Here is a 13,520-nt window from a genome sequence, read left to right as displayed (position 1 = left end):
GAGAATAGGGAATTAGAAGCTAGAACTCTTCCCTTATGTCCAGGTGCCTCCTCGCGTATTCACACAGAACATCTCCCTTAAACCGGTTACTGAGCCGTAACGTTCAGTCAAAGTATGTTAGAAGGCAAGTTGAGAATGACCAAACCTATCTGAGCTGAAGGCAATGAGTGTGAAGGCTGGGGCATCTTATTTGAACAACCTGACTTCTTCCCTTAGTCCCCTTCATAAAAGCATGTGCTTCCCGTCTCCATCCTTCCCTTCTAACCCTGTGAACAGAGAAAGGTGAAAGTATAGCTGAAAAATGACTTACTCCAGTAAAACCTCTGCTGCTACTGAGCAAGGGGAGGTGGAAAGGGCAGAGTAGAGAGACCCAGCATGTTTGGCTGTTTGGATCCTCCCTGCTCTGGCTGGTTTTTCGGAGTCTCAGTTTCCTTTATGGTAAAATCAGGTGTTAAAACAGTGAGAAGTAAGTGAAATAAAGTATCTAAAGTGTCCAGTACAGGGCCTGGCCCCCTGGATTTAAATTTCCTTTTCTTCCTCCCAGCGACGAGGTGAAATGGACGGGCCTGCCTGGAAGTAGGTACCAGGCAGGTGTGGACCAAGTCCCCCAGGAGGGGGCGGAGGAGAGTGGGTGGGGTAGGGGCCCGGGGCTGCGCCTCAGCCCATGTGAAGCTCTTGCCCACTTCCTCCCTCCCCTCTCCTCCCATGGAGATGGGCTGAGATAGCAGAGCCACGTCTTTGCACTGAGTGGGGGGAAGGAGCCGAGCCAGGATCCTCACCATGAGAACGCCCCTGGGGCTCTGAGGCATCCTTGGCTTGTTGGTGTAGGCCAGAGGCTGCCCATAGGGGCTCAAGCCAGAGGAGGTGGGGAACGGAGGAGACCGTGACCAGGAGGGAGTCCTGGGTCCCAGATGGCTGGGGTTAGAGGAGGGTAAGCCCCAAGCCCTCCCCCAGGCTCCTGCTGGAGACTTTGAGGTCCCCTCACCCCCTCGCCAGGGTTTGGTGTTGGAGACGACCTAGGGCAGGAGTTGCCGGGGTGGTGGTAGTGGTGGTGGTGTGGGCACCTCCCTGGGGTTTGGAGTCATGGAGGGCTCAGAGAGGTCTTCTCAGAGAGCAGGGGCTGCTTGCTCATCGCAGGGACCCGGGCTTTGCAAGATCTGGACAACAAAGACTACACCTGCTGGCTACTGCTCCGCCTGGATGGACCAGGGCATCATGCTGGACTGCGGCGGGTGAGTGCAGCTTGCTGGGAAACCCACCAGGACTGGACTTGGATGACCAGACGCTGGGCAGTGAGGAAGGGGCCCCATAATATCCTCGGCGCTCCAGGGCCGCCAGTCTAAAAGTGATTTTAACATCACCTCTTGGCAAAATACCTGTACCTTTTCTATCCTCAATGACCAGTACTGATTTTTCTTAGTCTCTCGTGTTAACGAAAACAACCCACATCCTAGTCGCTGGGTTCAAATGCCAGATCTACCACTTAGCAACTGTGTGACACTGGCAAGTTGTTTAACTTCTCTGATCCTCAGATTTCTCACCTGTAAAATAGAGACACAATAGGTCTACCTTGTAGGATTGCTGTAAAATAATGACAGTTAAACACTTGGTATATGGTTACTAAATAACTATGATGATTATGGCAAATAGTTGTCTTCTAAGGACACTTTCTTGTAGATTTGGTCTAATCTATTCATTGGAATTCTTGGTTTCTTTTCTGATGTAAGAAACTGTACAACATGCAGGTTCTCTCTTCTCTCCTGCCCTTTCCACCTCCCTTGCTCAGTGGCAGCCGGCTTAGGTGAGCAGGTTAAGAAAAGATTCATTTTGGTAGATGCCAAATATATCTTAGGACCAAGTAAACATTCTTGACAAAAGAAATCACTTTTAATTCAAAAGAATTTTGAGAAAGGAAATAATTTAGCTCCTCCTCCAAAGATAGGAGCTAGCAGGGTAGTTTCTATATTAATTAATAAACTATTATGTTTTTAAAGTGGAAAAATAATCTGACACATGACAATTTTAGGTGAATTCACTTCACAATTGTTTGGAGCAACAGTCAACTTTAAACTTTCAGTCACTTGGCCAGGTACAGATTAACACTCCAACTCATTTGTGGTGACTAAGGAAAGTAAACATTTTGTATAATTGTAAACACCTATCATTATCATGGTATCCACCTTCTGGGTCCTTTCCTCCTGTTTTCTGTGTATTCTATCCCTACAAAACCTGTGAGGTTTTAAACCAATGTGACTAATAGCAAGGACAGTCAACAGGGCATCCTCTCTCCTTCTGTGGCTCATTTTTTCCTGGATGGGGCTACTCTATACACATAATATAATTGTGTTTTTCACCTTATCTACTCCTTTAAAATCTGAGGAAGAGTTATCAAAGCGAAAAGCAAAAGACCTTTGAAGATGAACGATGCAGGCAGATACTTTGGACTTTGTACTGTAATTAAAATCGTTTCTGAATTGCTTTTTAGTTTCTCATCACTGTATTCATATGGCTTCTGTTTCTTGAGAGAAAAAGCTAATTTTTGTCTTTTTAACAGAATTACCTAATTGTACAGTCCTTTTCAACTGTACAAAAGCCCACATTAACAGTAAGCCAAGGGAAATAATTATGACTCGCAGACTGGGAAGAGGTAGATGATCTGATACGTAGTTCTTGTGCTTGAGGAATTTAATTCGACATCAACAGAAAGAGCATTTTTCTGAAGAAAAAAATCTTCTAACTTAATTCACAGTGTACTTAGCTATAGACAGTTCTATTGACAGAATTCGTTTAATGTTTTTCTGATTCATTTGATGCTTAACAAAGGACTTTAGCTCTTGCCTCTCAATTCATTGTTGTATGGTTGTTTAATCTTAATTTTTATTGACTGGTGGGATATATAAAATAATGATAGTGAGAGATTTTAGTATGTATATATCAAAATTGGACATCTCCAGGAGGCAAAGAATAAGTAAGGATATAAAGGAATTGAATGCTACAATAAGTAAACGTGTGTGTGTGTGTGCACGTGCGTGAACATGTGAGCACCCAGGTGTGCACTCATGTATAGAGGAGAAAGACTCACATCCTTTGAATAGAGAAAAGATATACTCCCCCCATATGTTCATGGAACATTTAAAATAATTGATCCCATATTTGACAACAAAGAAAATTTTGATACACCTTTGTGTTGTTTCATTTTGTGCAACAATCGTGTATTACATTTATAATGCAAAAAAAACACCAAAATAAAAACAAAATTTAAAAAATGTGTTTGTTCTATTTCTAATGTCTAGAACAATGTTTGGCACATATTAGGTACTCAATAAATGTTGGCTGCATAAATAAGCAAATGGCTTTTAACATTCGTTGAATACCTACTATGTACTAGGCACCAAATATCAGGCATTGCCTTTTGGCTGTGTGGCCTAAAGCCATTTGAGTTAAAAGGATTTGGGTATATCACAGAGCAAACCATGTGCACTCAAACATAACTAAAAGATCACAAGTCTGCAGTTATTCCTTTAGCCCACACCAGGGGCTCTATCTGTTCTCCAACTGCATCTGCTGAGGTGGTTTACTTCCTATCTTTGATATACAGGTATACGTTTCCCACACTTCATGTAATAATTTACAGAGTGAGGGAGGTGTGATAAGGGCATATGGAGTAGGGAAAGCTCTCTAATACTGAAGATGCTGACTGCATTAGGTAACTCTGACATCCTCTCCAGCTTTACCAAGAATAATTCTTCCATCTCCAGTCACACTGGCTATGTTATCTGTTTACTTATGATCATTTTTTACTTGTTATCTGGAAATAGGTTCTTTTTTCTTTCATTTAAAAATGCTTCTTTTCAAAATACTGGCTTAGTTGAACGGGCTGAGTTTCTGCTGTAATTGCTGACTTAATTAATTGTAATAGGCACACCCTACTGAAGTACTGCTCACCAAAACAAGCACTTTTTTTTTTTTTTCCCCCGATACGCGGGCCTCTCACTGTTGTGGCCTCTCCTGTTGCGGAGCACAGGCTCCGGACGCGCAGGCTCAGCGGCCATGGCTCACGGGCCCAGCCGCTCTGCGGCATGTGGGATCTTCCCGGACCGGGACACGAACCCGCGTCCCCTGCATCAGCAGGCGGACTCTCAACCATTGCACCACCAGGAAAGCCCCAACAAGCACTTATTTTTAAAGACATTTTCAATCAAGGAAAAGGAAGAGCCCGTAACTGGATTAGGCTATTCACTGTTTTTTTATTAGACGTTTGCTTACAGTTTGGAAATGTTTGCTGCCCATAAGCAAAATTAGCATCAGTATTAAAGGTAGTACCTTTTTCTACCCAATAATGTGTTGTGCATCTTCTTTAATAGTAGGCAGAATAGTAGGGTGTCTGTGTGTTTTTTCTCTTTTTTGCTTTTTAAAAATGATCAGTTATTGAGAGCTTGGTATGTGTTGGGCACTGAACAAAGCTCTTTAAGTAAATTATTTTAATCCTCACAACAATCTTATTAATTAGGTGTGATGAAGAAACGAAGGCTAAGTGAAGATAAATAATAAAACTAATGACAGAAATTCTCTCTGGCTTCAAAGCCCATGCTTTTAACCACTGTGCTGTACTTCTCTTGTCATTGCACGGTCATATTGTGGAACTTGCCTTCTTCTAGAACACCTCCATTTTAGAAGACTCAAGTAAAACTCAAGTATCCTGATCCCAGCCCTCAGTTTCTTCATAGTTTCATTTCTACTATCTCTGTTTTTCAGCATCAAGATTTCCAGTCCCTTGCTCTTTCCACTTCCTCCCAGTTTATTGGTCCTATCTTGGGCTTTGTTTCTTCTCCATGAACCCTCATGTTTGATCACCTAAAATATTCTCCCACAAATACCCCTTTTATTTTTATCCTACTGCTCATCCCACTCTACTGTATCCCAACCCTGGATCAGTGCCACAATTTGCTTCCTTTACTTCTATCTTCAGATTAGTTAATCAATGTTGGAAAAAAATATCAGTAGATCTTGGAATAAACCTTGCAGATTGGCACCCCCCCACATCTATGGCCTTGAACCCTTGTTGGGCTCTCAGCACTCTCCTTTCATTCTGTTGATTGGCTGTTGTCAGGTTCCTCCTTCATTGTCTTCAATAAATATTCGATGTCACTACCACTGTCCTTAAGTTCTCACTTACCTTACTCTTAGCTGACTATGTTTTCTCCTACTTGATCAAAAAACTGAGGCCAGTAAGAATTATCTTGCTCACTTTCCATCCTCCTCACTACCTCTCGTCTACATGCATACAATTCCTGACTTCCTTCCACAGGATAAGGGGATCCCTCTTCCTGTTCAAATCCAACTCCTCACCTTGACCTCAGGTCTAAGATGGAAGCATCTGCACTCTGGGCAGTAGGATGTAGAGTCAAGGACCCAAACATACTGTTTCTTAAGAAAATTCCTGGACCCTCCTTCATGACCCTTCTCTATAACTCCATGGCCAGCATTCATTCACATACCATAGGTGACTAAGCTCTAGGGAGGTTGTGAAATATAATCTTTATTTTGTGTAACTACACGCCTAATTAAATAATAAAATTTTATTATTATAGAAGCAGCACAGAATGAGAATTGGAGATATTGAACAGTCTCTGTCAATGTTCCTTTGCACATGAAAAAAATTGGGTTACCTCTCTTTTTGTTCTTGACATATTTGTTACTTATTTTGCAAATACTTAACAAATTTAGACCTTTTAACTTTGTTTATGGTGTCTCTCATCGTACAGAGGTTTAAAATTATGTAGCCAAATCAGGCATTCTTTCTTTTTTCTTCATTGTTTCTAAATTTTATATTTTGCTTAAGTAGGCCTTCCTCATCCATATGTTCTCATATTTTCTTCTGGTACTTTTATACTTTTGTTTTTGACTTTAGGTCTTTATTACATTGGCATTTATTTTGTGGTATAGTGTGGGTAGGGATCCGTGTTTATTTTTTCAATTTTTAGCTAAATACTACAACTCATTTATTAAACAAGGCTTCATTTCTTATTCACTTGAAATACCACATTTATGGTGAGCTAAATTTTAATACATACGTGAGTCTATTATGGACTCCCTATTCCACTACTATTGAGCTGTTTGTTACTAAACTCATACCACAATTTTCATTAATATTATTTTGTAGAATTTCTTTATTCTTCCTTCTTTTTCTTCTCCTTTTCCTCCCCACTTCTCCTCCGTTCTCTTCCCTACTACCATTTCATCTAGCCAAGCTTGTATGAGGCTTCTGTGAAGCTGAGGCAAACTGACACAGTATCCAGCTTTATTTCCTTAACCGTGGAATCTTTGTCCCTTCCCTACTCATCACTCCCCCATTCTTTGTTGCCCATCATTACCCCTCCTAGGTCTTGCTGAGGTTGGAAGGATTGTGGCTTGAGGTTAAGGCTTGTTCTTTACACTTCATCTTTCTGATCCTTTGGACCCAGTGTCTGTGTAGAATCTATTTCTCTTTACTGCTGGATTTAAAAACTTTCTCTAAGTTCTCTGAAGATGTGAAAACATCACTGACCCCAGTATATGTGGATTCACCTCTTCCTTTATTTCCTCTTTTATTTATTTTCTTTGACTGAGGCTCTTCTCTGAATTAGTGAGACGTTGAATCTCAGAGTCATGTAGCACATGAATGAGTTTTACATGATGCTCAGTGGTCCCATATGGCCATATGGCCTTGGAAACAGTTTGGTACTCAAAGTTTGTCTGAACTTGTTCTGGGTGCAGATAATATGGAAGTGCTGGTGTTTGTCTCAGAGTGATGAGAAATAGGCATGCCTCTCCCTAGGGCTCTCCCTCCTGGGGCTCTATGCACTACTTTGCTGCCACCTACCTTGACTTTCTGTATGGTCAGGGCTTGTTTGACCAGTGTTCTTCTTCAACATTTTATTGACTCTTTAAAAAAAACCCCAAAACCCCAAAACAAAACAAAACAAACCCCAAAAACAAAAGGGACTCCCCTGGCAGTCCAGTTGTTAAGACTTCATGCTTCCAATGCAGGGGGCGCAAGTTCAATCCCTGGTTGGGGATCTAAGATCCCACATGCCAGGTGGCACAGCCAAAAATACGCAACATTTTATTGGCTCTTATACAGTTACTCTTCCAGATGAACTTTCTCTCCAACTAGTCAGATTTTATTAAAAAATCTCATTAGGCTTTCGACTTTGATGGTTTTTAATTTATCATTTAATGGGAGGCATATTAACCATGTTAACCATATTGGATTATCAGAACAGATTCTGATGACAGGAGCTGGGGCTCTAGTGGATATTATGAGTGTGTGTGTATGTTTATAGAATGCTGGTGGTGGTGGAAGATAAAACATGGAAGGCTTTCCTTTATAGTGTGATTTCAATAGGAATTTTAGAGGAAAAAGTAAATTTACTCTGTTAGCTCTGATGAATTTTATGAGATAAAACAATCTATATGTAAAAAGGAGTCAAGGCCGAATAAGCCAATACAGTTTGATTTACATCAAAGTGCTAATATATTATAAAGTCACTGAATGCACATTGAAGAGTTGCCATAGTAATAGTGATTTTCATGAAATGATTTTGGATACTAGATTCTTGAGTGATGGCATTCCTTGTTATTTGCTTCAAGGCATCTTTAGCTCTCTGTCCTTCTCTCTCTTGTCTCCTTTGAGGATAAACACAGGAAAGGGACCAGTACCTGGTACAATTCTTTGATTTCAATGATTTGATTTAAAATTTGAAATCAATTAAAAACTCATCTAAGCAAAAAATATATTTATTGATAGGATTAAAGGATGGTTCACAGAGTTGAAGGAAATGTGGAAGAGGGGTCCTTCAGAGGGGTCAGGAATATGGAGCAACTCTAAGAATGGGAAGCATTAATCATGACATAGCCTCCTCAGGGCAACCAGAATGGTGAGTGAGCTCGTACTGTTTTCAGTCTTGTATCCTTATATACAAGGCTCAAATTCTAGGAAGTTTCTGATCTGCTCTGTTTAAAAAAACCTGTACATCTTGCCACTTAGAGATTGGTTCAAGATGGCACAGTAGAAGGACATGCACTCATTCCCCCTTGTGAGAGCACTGGAATCACAGCTAACTGCTGAACAGTCATCAGCAGGAAGACACTGGAACTCACCAAAAAAGATACCCCACATCCAAAGACAAAGGAGAAGCTGCAATGAGATGGTAAGAGGGCGCAGTCACAATAAAATCAAATCCCGTAACCACCGGGTGGGTGACTCACAAACTGCAGAACAATTATACCACAGAAGTCTACCCTCTGGAGTGAAGGTTCTGAGCCCCACATCAGGCTTCCCAACGTGGGGGTCTGGCAACGGGAGGAAGAATTTCCAGAGAATCAGACTTTGAAGGCTAGTAGGATTTGATTGCAGGACTTCGACAGGACTGGGGGAAATAGAGACTCCACTCTTGGAGGGCACACACAAAGTAGTGTGTTCAGTCTCCCATAGGAGACTGAACCAGACCTACCTGCTAGTGTTGGAGGGTCTCTTGCAGAGGTGGGGCATGGCTGTGGCTCACTGTGGGGACAAGGACACCGGCAGCAGAAGTTCTGGGAAGTACTCCTTGATGTGAGCCCTCCTGGAATCCGCCATTAGCCCCACTAAAGAGCCTGTAGCCTCCAGTGCTGGGTCGCCTCAGGCCAGACAACCAACAGGGAGGAAACTCAGCCCCACCCATCAGCAGACAAGCAGATTAAAGTTTTACTGATCGCTGCCAAACAGAGCAACACCCAGCTCTACCCACCACTAGTCCCTCCCATCAGGAAGCTTGCACAAGCCTCTTAGATAGCCTCATCCATGAGAGGGCAGAAAGCAGAAGCAAGAATAACTACAGTCCTGCAGCCTGTGGAATGAAAATCACATTCACAGAAAGATAGACAAAATGAAAAGTCAGAAGACTATGTACCAGGTCAAGGAACAAGATAAACCCCAGAGAAACAATTAAATGAAGTGGAGATAGGCAACCTTCCAGAAAAAGAATTCCGAATAATGATAGTGATTATGACCCAGGACCTTGGAAAAAGAATGGAGGCAAAGATCAAGAAGATGCAAGAAATGTTTAACAAAGACCTAGAAGAATTAAAGAACAAACACCTAGAAGAATTAAAGAACAAACAGAGTTGAACAATACAATAACTGAAATGAAAAATACACTAGAAGGAATCAATAGCAGAATAACTGAGGCAGAAGAACAGATAAGTGACCTGGAAGACAGAATGGTGGAATTCACTGCTGCGGAACAGAATAAAGAGAAAACAATGAAAAGAAATGAAAACAGCCTAAGAGACCTCTGGGACAACATTAGACGCACCAACATTCGCATTATAGGGGTCCCAGAAGGAGAAGAGAGATAGAAAGGACCCGAGAAAATATTTGAAGAGATTATAATTGAAAATTTCCCTGACATGGGAAAGGAAATAGCCACCCAAGTCTAGGAAGCGCAGAGAGTCACAGGCAGGATAAACCCAAGGAGAAACATGCCGAGAAACATAGTAATCAAATTAACAAAAATTAAATGCAAAAATTATTAAGAGCAACACGAGAAAAATGACAAATAACATACAAGGGAACTCCCATAATGTTAACAGCTGATTTCTCAGCAGAAACTCTATAAGCCAGAAGGGAGTGACATGAGTGGCATGATATATTTAAAGTGATGAAAGGGAAGAACCTACAACCAAGATACTCTATCTGGCAAGGATCTCATTCAGATGCGATGGAGAAATCAAAAGCTTTACAAACAAGCAAAAGCTAAGAGAATTCAACACCGCCAAACCAGCTCTACAACAAATGCTAAAGGAACTTCTCTAAGTGGGAAACACAAGAGAAGAAAAGGACCTACAAAAACAAACCCAAAACAGTTAAGAAAATGGTCATAAGAACATACATATCGATAATTACCTTAAATGTGAATGGATTAAATGCTCCAACCAAAAGACACAGGCTCACTGAATGGATACAAAAACAAGACCCATATATATGCTGTCTACCAGAGGTCCACTTCAGACCTAGGGACACATACAGACTGAAAGTGAGGGGATGGAAAAAGATATTCCATGCAAATGCAAATCAAAAGTAAGCTGGAGTAGCAATACTCATATCAGATAAAATAGACTTTAAAATAAAGAATGTTAAAAGAGACAAGGAAGGACACCACATAATGATCAGGAAGAAGATATAACAGTTGTAAATATATATGCACCCAACATAGGAGCACTTCAATACATAAGGCAAATGCTAACAGCTATAAAAGAGGAAATTGACAGTAACACACTAATGATGGGGGGCTTTAACACCTCCCTTACACCACTGGACAGATCATCCAGACAGAAACTTAATAAGGAAACACAAGCTTTAAGTGACACAATAGACCACATAGATTTAATTGATATTTATAGGACATTTCATCTGAAAACAGCAGATTACACTTTCTTCTCAAGTGCACATGGAACATTCTTCAGGATAGATCACATCCTGGGTCACAAATCAAGCCTCCGTTAATTTAAGAAAATTGAAATCATATCAAACATCTTTTCCGACAACAATGCTATAGGATTAGAAATCAGTTACAGGGAAAAAATGTAAAAAACACAAACACATGGAGGCTAAACAGTACATTACTAAACAGCTAAGAGATCACTGAAGAAATCAAAGAGGAAATCAAAAAATACCTAGAGACAAATGACAACAAAAACACAACGATCCAAAACCTATGGGATAAGCAAAAGCAGTTCAAGGGGGAAACTTATAGCAATACAACCCTACCTCAAGAAACAAGAAAAATCTTAAATAAAGAATCTAACTTTACATTTAAAGGAACTACAGAAAGAAGAACAAAGAAAACCCGAAGTTAGTAGAAGGAAAGAAATCATAAAGATCAGAGCAGAAATAAATGAAATATAAACAAAGAAAACAATAGCAAAGATCAATACAGTGAAAAGCTGGTTCTTTGAGAAGATAAACAAAATTGATAAACCTTTAGCCAGACTCATCAAGAAAAAGAGGGAGAGGACTCAAATCAATAAAATTAGAAATGAAAAGGAAGTTACAATGGACACCGCAGAAATACAAAGCATCATAAGAGACTACTACAATCAACTCTGTGCCAATAAAATGGGCAAGCTGGAAGAAATGGACAAATTCTTAGAATGGTATAACCTTCCAAGACTGAAGCAGGAAGAAATAGAAAATATGAGCAGACCAATCACAAGTAATGAAATTGAAACTCTGATTAAAAATCTTCCAACAAACAAAAGTCCAGGACCAGATGGCTTCACAGGTGAATTCTATCAAACATGTAGAGAAGAGCTAACAGCCATCCTTCTGAAACTCTTCCAAAAAATTGCAGAGGAAGGAACACTCCCAAACTCATTCTACGAGGCCACCATCACCCTGATACAAAATCCAGACAAACATACTACAAAAAAAGAAAATTACAGACCAATATCATTGATGAATATAGATGCAAAAATCCTCAACAAAGTACTAGCAAACAGAATCCAACAACACATTAAAAGGATCATACACCATGATCAAGTGGGATTTATCCAAAGGATGCAAGGATTCTTCAGTATATGCAAATCAATCAATGTGATACACCATATTAACAAACTGAAGAATAAAAACCATATGATCATCTCGATAGATGCAGAAAAATCTTTTGACAAAATTCAACACCCACTTATGATAAAAACTCTCCAGAAAGTGGGCATAGAGGGAACCTACCTCAACATAATAAAGGCCATATTCAACAAACCCATAGCAAACATCACTCTCAATGGCGAAAAACTGAAAGCATTTCCTCTAAACTAGGAAAGAAGACAAGGATGTCCACCCTTGCCACTATTATTCAACATAGTTTTGGAAGTCCTAGCCATGGCAATCAGAGAAGAAAAAGAAATAAAAGGAATACAAATTGGAAGAGAAGAAGTAAAACAGTCACTGTTTGCAGATGACGTAGTTCTATACATAGATAATCCTAAAGATGCCACCAGAAAACTAGCAGAGCTCATCAATGTATTTAGTAAAGTTGCAGGATACAAAATTAATGCACAGAAATATCTTGCATTCCTATACACTAACAACGGAAGATCAGAAAATGAAATTAAGGAAACAATCCCATTCACCATTGCAACAAAAAGAATAAAATACCTAGGAATAAACCTACCTAAGGAGATAAAAGACCTGTACTTAGAAAACTGTAAGACACTGATGAAAGAAATCAAAGATGACAGAAACAGATGTAGAGATATACCATGTTCTTGGATTGGAAGAATCAATATTGTGATAATGACTATACTACACAAAGCAATCTACAGGTTCAATGCAATCCCTATCAAATTACCAATGGCATTTTTAACAGAACTAGAAGAAAAAAATCTTAAATTTGTATGGAGACACAAAAGACCCCAAATAGCCAAAGCAATCTTGAGGGAAAAAAACCGAGCTGGAGGAATCAGACTTCCTGACTTCAGACTATACTACAAAGCTACAGTAATGAAGACAATATGGTACTGGCACAAAAACAGAAAGATAGATCAATGGAACAGGATAGAAAGCCCAGAGATAAACCCACGCACCTATGGCCACCTTATTTTTGATAAAGGAGGCAAGAATATACAATGGAGGAAAGAGAGTTTCTTCAATGAGTGGTGCTGGGAAAACTGGACGGCTACATGTAAAAGAATGAGATTAGAACACTCCCTAACACCATACACAAAAATATACTCAAAATGGATTAAAGACCTAAATTTATGGCCAGACACTATAAAACTCTTAGAGGAAAACATAGGCAGAACACTCTATGACATAAATCACAGCAAGATCCTTTTTGACCCACCTCCTAGAGAAATGGAAATAAAAACAAAAATAAACAAATGGGACCTAATGAAACTTAAAAGCTTTTGCACAGCAAAAGAAACCATAAACAAGACGAAAAGACAACCCTCAGAATGGGAGAAAATATTTGCAAATGAAGCAGCTGACAAAGGATTAATCTTCAAATTTTACAAGCAGCTCAATATCAAGAAAACAAACAACCCAATCCAAAAATGGGCAGAAGACCTAAATAGACATTTCTCCAAAGAAGATATACAGATTGCCAGCAAACACATGAAAGGATGCTCAACATCACTAATCATTAGAGAAATGCAAATCAAAACTACAGTGAGTTATCACCTCACACCAGTCAGAATGGCCATCATCAAAAAATCTACAAACAATAAATGCTGAAGAGGGTGTGGAGAAAAGGGAACCCTCTTGCACTGTTGGTGGGAATGTAAACTGATAGAGCCACTATGGAGAACATTATGGAAGTTCCTTAAAAAACTAAAAATAGGACTACCATATGACCCAACAGTCCCACTACTGGGCATATACCCTGAGAAAACCATAATTCAAAAAGAGTTATGTACCGAAATGTTCATTGCAGCTCTGTTTACTATAGGCAGGGCATGGAAGCAACCTAACTGTCCATTGACAGATGAATGAATAA

At 39.9% G+C, this 13,520-nt stretch overlaps 1 protein-coding gene across 2 annotated transcripts in view; it reads left to right on the top strand.

Annotated features, from left to right (window-relative positions):
- APTX (aprataxin) overlaps positions 1 to 13,520 on the top strand; it is an 82,933-nt gene that overhangs the window by 56,137 nt on the left and 13,276 nt on the right. Inside the window, exon 9 of one of the 2 annotated variants that reach the window (XM_032634438.1) lies at positions 1,138 to 1,480. The exons of the other annotated variant lie outside the window; for it this stretch is intronic. The gene's annotated coding sequence lies outside the window, so the exon portion shown is untranslated. Of the gene's footprint in view, positions 1 to 1,137; positions 1,481 to 13,520 lie in introns of those variants that run through there. 2 annotated transcript variants of the gene reach the window in all.

The sequence above is a fragment of the Phocoena sinus genome, chromosome 6, assembly GCF_008692025.1.
Source record: "Phocoena sinus isolate mPhoSin1 chromosome 6, mPhoSin1.pri, whole genome shotgun sequence".
NCBI classification, from domain to species: domain Eukaryota; kingdom Metazoa; phylum Chordata; class Mammalia; order Artiodactyla; family Phocoenidae; genus Phocoena; species Phocoena sinus.
The sequence above is the reverse complement of the archived record's forward strand: the minus strand, read 5'-3'. Positions and strand labels throughout refer to the sequence as shown.